This window comes from Vombatus ursinus, unplaced genomic scaffold (assembly GCF_900497805.2).
Source record: "Vombatus ursinus unplaced genomic scaffold, bare-nosed wombat genome assembly UNPS02004405.1, whole genome shotgun sequence".
NCBI classification, from domain to species: Eukaryota; Metazoa; Chordata; class Mammalia; order Diprotodontia; family Vombatidae; genus Vombatus; species Vombatus ursinus.
In genome coordinates, this window is record NW_020944183.1 from 950,365 (window position 1) to 956,364 (window position 6,000).

Sequence of the window (6,000 nt, forward strand, 5' to 3'; positions counted from 1 at the left end):
AATACAATAAGATATAGATGATGTTAATATGTGGTTTTCGAAGTCAATATATGGCTCCTTCCTTGTGTATAGTTTCTATTTGAGTTTGACACCTTTGGCTTGGTGGGTAGCCTTGGACTCCAAAGCAGGCCGTTTTTGCTTCCCACGGGGCCCACAGGTCACCTGGACCTCTGAGCTCATCCAGCTCAATGCAGTTATTCTGTACAGCAGGGCACTGACCCATGAGCTTCCCTGGGCCTAGGCCCCCAGACTTAGCACAGGACCCAGAATATAGCAAGTATCTGATAAATGCTTCTTGGCTGCCCTCTTAAAGGCCTTTCTCAAGCTCTGCAAACTTTTCTCCAGTACTGCTCACTCCTTGGCAGGGATCATGGAGCTCGGGGAGCCATCCAGCCTGTTTTGCTACTGAGAGCAGCCAGATGCCCCTCTTGGTCCTAAGCAGGGTGCCAGCAGGGGTGGCAAGAGGCCTGGCTGGGGACTGCTCTCCTCATGCACTCTGGTTGCTGTTTCTAACTGCACCTGATTAGGGACAAAATCCTCAGTGGCACCAACCAGTTTTCATTCCATTTAGGTGGGAAGGATGGAGTGGGGTAGGGGTAGGGGACCCAGCCCACCTGAGCAACCCAAGCAGGCCTTGGGCTGGCTACAGAGGCATCTAACCTGATCCCAGCCAGGTTCAAGTGTCCATCCGGAAGGCTCCAGAGACAATTAGGCATCAGTGTGCTGTAATCACAGCTGGAGAGCGGCCCACAGTGCTGGGGCCTAGATGGAGCTCAACTGGGAGGGAGGGAGAGAGGCAGAGGCAGAGGCAGACAGACAAAGGGAGACAGAGACAGACAAAAAGAAACGGGGATGGGGGAGAGAAGCAGACAGAATAGGGAAAACAGAACGAGACAAACTGACAGAGAGATGGGGAAGAAGAGAGAGAGACGAAGAGAAGGGGAGAGACGACGAACAGAGACAAAGACAAAGGGAGAGAAAGACAAAAAAAGAGAGGGAGAGAGGCAGAGGGAATAGGGAAAACAGAGAAAAAGACAGAGAGAGAGGGAGAGAGAAAGATGGAGAGGAAGAGAGAAAGAGACAGAGAGAGACAGAGAAGAAGAGGGAGAAGGGGGAGAGGCAACAAAGAGAGACAAAGACAAAGATGGAGACAGACAGACAGACCAAAAGAGATAGAGAGACAGAGAGAGGGAGAGACAAAGAGATGGAGAGGAAGGGCAAGAAAGAGAGACAGAAGGGCAGGTAGGTGGCGCAGTGGATAGAGCACCGGCCCTGGAGTCAGGAGGACCTGAGTTCAAATACAACCTCAGACATATAATACTCAATAGGTATGTGATCTTGGGCAAGTCACTTAAACTTCATTGCCTAGCCAAAAAAAAGAGAGACAGACAAGCAAATAGAGAGACAGAGAGAGGGAGGAGACAGAAAGACAGAGACAAACAGAGACAAAGACAAAGATGGAGACAGAGAAAGTGACAGATAGACAAAAGAAAGATAGCGACAGAGAGAGGGAAAGAGGGATCGCTTTCTTAGCACCAATGACCAGCTTAAAGAGAGAAGCCATGGTGCTTCTGCTCTCTGATGGGGGCTGACTCCTAGGGCACCTGGTGGGTTTGGCCGTGCCCAGAGAAAGGACACTGGTTTGGAAGTCAAAGACCTGAGATCACACCTTGACACTGATATTCACTTGTGGTGTGCCACTGAGCAAGTCATTTCCCTGGGCCTCAGTTTCCCCCCTCTGTTGGCCTCAATGGTCTCTAAAGCCACTTGCAGTCCTGCAGCTTTCATCCTCTACCTCCTAGTTCTAGATATGGTGGATACAAGGGAGGGGCTAGTGCCAAGCTTGCCCTGCCTGCCCTGGGCCTGGCCTGTCTCGGGGACTGTTTTCCATTTCAGGCCCGGCATTTTTGGAAGAATGTTGAGAAGTGGGAGTATAGAGAGAGGGTGGTGACCAGGATGGAGAAGCAACTGGTCACCGCCAGAAGGAAACAAAGGGAAGGACCTGGAAAAGTGCTGGCTTAGAGGAGAATGATTTCTGTCTCAGATCATTTGAAGGAGTGTCCTGAGGGAGTGGATTTGTTCTCCTTGGCCCCAGAAGGTAGTGAGCTCTCCGCCACCAGAGGTCTTCAAGCAGAACCTATATGACCACTTGTTCAGGATGTGAAGTTCCCTGCCTAGGTAGGAGTTTTTCCCCATGCCCACTGAGACCCCTTTCAGCCATCAGATTCCCTGATTCTATAATTCTTGGCTGAGACATGGCAGATTCTGATCTGCCAGAGAGGCTCCCTCTCAGTGGGACCTCCAGCTCCCTCCCTGGGGAAGCCATGCTGTCCTGACCAGTGGTCAGTGCCCCTCTAGGCCGACCCTAGTCATGTGACTACATCTCATGGACATCTTCCTGTTACCTGGTCCTCCCACCCTTACCAGCTTCTCCCAGTTTTGTTCTAGGAAGTAGGAATCAAATCAATGACCCTGTCACTTTGGAAAGGGTGAGACCATCAATAGCCCTAGAGGGGCAATGGATAGAGCCCTAGGCCTGGAGTCAGGAAGCCCTGAGTTTGAATCTGGCCTCAGGCTCTCTAGATGTGTGACCCTGAGCAAGTCACTTACCCTCTGTCTTGCCTCAGTTTGCTCATCTGTAAAATGGGGGTGATAATAGTACCCATCTCCCAGGGTTGTGGTGAGGATCAAATGAGATAATCGTAAAGCACTGAGCACAGTGCCTGGCACATAGTAGGTGCTTAACAAATATCTATTTGCTTCTCTCCTCCCCCTATGAGAAAGGCAAGGGCTTCTTGTCTTTGTCTGCTTAGCACTGCATGCTTCATCATTAAGTCATTCCTCAGAAGACTCAGATAGCCCAGGAGGTTCCTTGTATGGCTCTTCTTTCTCTGGCCTCTTCGTACTCTGTTAGTGAGAAAGACACAAAACTTGTCCAATGCTGGGGTAGATACTGGAGGGGAGGCCAAGAGGCAGGAAATCTAGCTTAGAACTGAAGTCTCAACCCCAAGATGCCCGATGTGGGACTCCAGAATCGCAGACATATGTACCAGATAGTACTGAGATGGGAGCCTGGCTCGCTGTCCTCAGAGGGACTGGGCCAGGTAAGAAGCCCGCTACCAGAGTGGCATCAATGAGGCAGGGGAGCCCGGGAGGAGGAATGGGGCTTACAACCAGAGAACTGAAGATATCAGCCAGCTCAGATGGCCCTTCCTTCTCTATGTCCATGCCCCTATCTACCTTGCTCACTCATTTGACAGAGGGAGAAACTGAGGTCTGAAAAGAGTGACCTCAGCAAGGTCATCTGGCTCCAAATCCAGAACTCTCATTGCCCCACAAGGAGGAGGCAAACAGTGTGGCCCTGAATCCCGAGGCGCATTACTTACTGTGCAACCCTGGACTAGTCTTCTGCCCTCTCTGAGCCTCAGTTTCCCCCTCTGTAAAATAATGAGGTGGGAGTAGATGCTCTGGAGAGCTCCTTCTGGCTCTAAAGCCCAACACAAAAACCTGAGCCCAAAGGAGAGGACAAGGAATGGGCTTGGCTATTTTTTTTTCCTGTGGATCAAGATGGGGACAGAGCAGTCTCTCCCTGCCCCACATCCTACTTCTCCCCAAAGATGGAGTGTTTCAAAGCTCCTAGCAGTCAGCAATGGGCTATAAAGGCCCCACCTCCCATTGTCCTCGGTGCTGGCCTCTTCATTCCCCTGCTTGGACTTGGACAGACATTGTACTTAGCAAGGTTTCAAGTGGACATAATGACATGCTTTTTGTGACATTCTGGTCAACATTTCCCAGAAATACTCACCCGAAAGACTTAACAGGAAGATGCATAAGGGGAAAAAAGCCAAGCCAGACAAAGAAAGGGAGAAATAAGAGCCCATAGCCAGGGATGTCAGAAAGGCCAGAGTGGCTATCTTCCCTTTTAATTGGGGTGCGGGGGCAGGCATGGCTGCTACTCAATGTGGTGAGAAATCAGAGACTGGAAATGGAGGCCCAAGGCCAGGGTTTGGAGATAGATGACCTTGGGGTAAGTCACTGACATTCCCGGGCCTGTTTCTGCCTCTGCAAAATGAGGGGGTTCAATCAGATCGTCCTGAAGGTCCCCTCTAATGCCAAATCCTGGCTCTGCCTTTCTTGTGCCTGGCATATAGAGCACAAACAAACGCTTCTTGCTAACTAAATCCTATGATCGTAGACTCCCTGGGATCTGGGTTCTGGGGGAAATGGAAGCATGTGCACCAGTGGATCCAGGAACCAGCAGAGAAGTCATGCCTGGCCTAGGAGAGAATATCCCAACCACAAAATCTTACTGGACTGCCACCTCTTTGAAACAAAAGCATAGCTAACTAAAGTCCATAACTTCTCTGTGGCCCATCATAGAGCTCTGCACGTAGTAGGAACTTCAGAAATGTTTGGGATTTCTTTTAATGTCACTATCACTGTCCACCTTCCCCTCTCTCCAACTGCCAACCAGGATATGTTGAACAGAACGGAACCCTGGAACACAGGATATCTGGCCCTCCCCTCCCCAAGTGGCTCACAGGATGTTTTAGGAGGTTACCCTGGGATGTCCTGTGCCTGTCACCAAAGAGTAAGTTCAAGGCTGGAGAGGGATGTATCCTGATAATTAGATAACCCTGTGGGGTCAATTTTCCTGGGGAAAGAATCTCTCACTGGGCACAGTACCAGGCCCAGCAGAGGAGGTCTGAGAGGCTCCCATTCTGGTCTCCAGGCTGGCACATCTGGGGAGACATCTCCCTCTCCAGACCTGTTTCTTCCTCTACAAAATGGATGGGCGACTTCTAAGTTGCTTTCCAATGCCAAATAAGAATGCCAATGATCAGAACAATAGCTAGCATTTTGGTAGCATATTCAAGTTTGCAAAACTCTTCATGTACATTATCTCATTTGATTCAAACAACTCTATGAGGCAGGTGCCAATATTATCCCCATTTTACAGATGAAGAAATTGAGGCTTAGAGAAGTGAAAATGATCGGAGGTGGCAGGGTACAGCGGAAAAACCACACTGGTTCTGGAGTTGGAGGTTCTGAGTTCAAATTGCCTTCTGGTGTTTACTAGCTATGTGACCTTGGGCAAGTCACTCTTCTTCCTCTTCCTTGGACCTCCATTTCCTCCATCCCAAAAATGAGGAGATTGTAAAGTGCCTACCTACTATGCACCAAGCAGCATGCTAAACTCTGGAGATATGGATACAAAAATGAAGGAGTCCCTGCCCTCAAGGAATTGACATTCTAATAAGGACAGACAACAACACAGCCAAGTATGGGCAAGTTGTAGGTCAGGTTAAGTGGCCCAGAGGTTTCTGGGCCTGGGTTCGAATCCCAGTTCTTCTACTGTACTATATGTGTGACCCCAAGCAAGTCATTTTCCTTCTTCCCCAGGTCTTCTCTCCCTCCTCTGTGCAGTAGAAAGTGCTAGATTTGAAATCAAAGGGCTTGGTTTGAAATTCTAGCTTTGTCACTTAGTACTTTAGAACCTTGAGAAAATCCCATCATTTCCATGGGTCTCAGTTTTCTTCTCTATGAAATGGGGGTGAGTAGTTATACCAGATGCTGGAGAGCCCACCATTGTGTCATTTTAAATCCAGAAGGAGCTGGGTGGCTCACTGGATAGAGCACCAGGCCTGGAGTCAGGAAAGCCTGAGTCCAAATCTGGCCTCAGATACTTACTTACTGTGTGACCCTGGCTGAGTCACTTCACCTCTGTCTGCCTCAGTTTCCTCATCTGTAAAATGGAGATAGTAACAGCACTTACTTCTCAGGGTTCTTGTGAGGATCAAATGAAATCATATTTGTAAAACACAGCACAGTGCCTAGCACATAGGTACTTAATAAATGTTTATTTCCTTCCTTCTTTTAGGTCTCAATCTCGTCATGTGTAAAATGGGCATTGGTTTCTTTTTAAAGGTTCTGAAACTGCCTTTAAGCTCTACTCCCTTCAATGGGTCAGGTTCTCTCTAGGCTTCTACATCTGCTTTA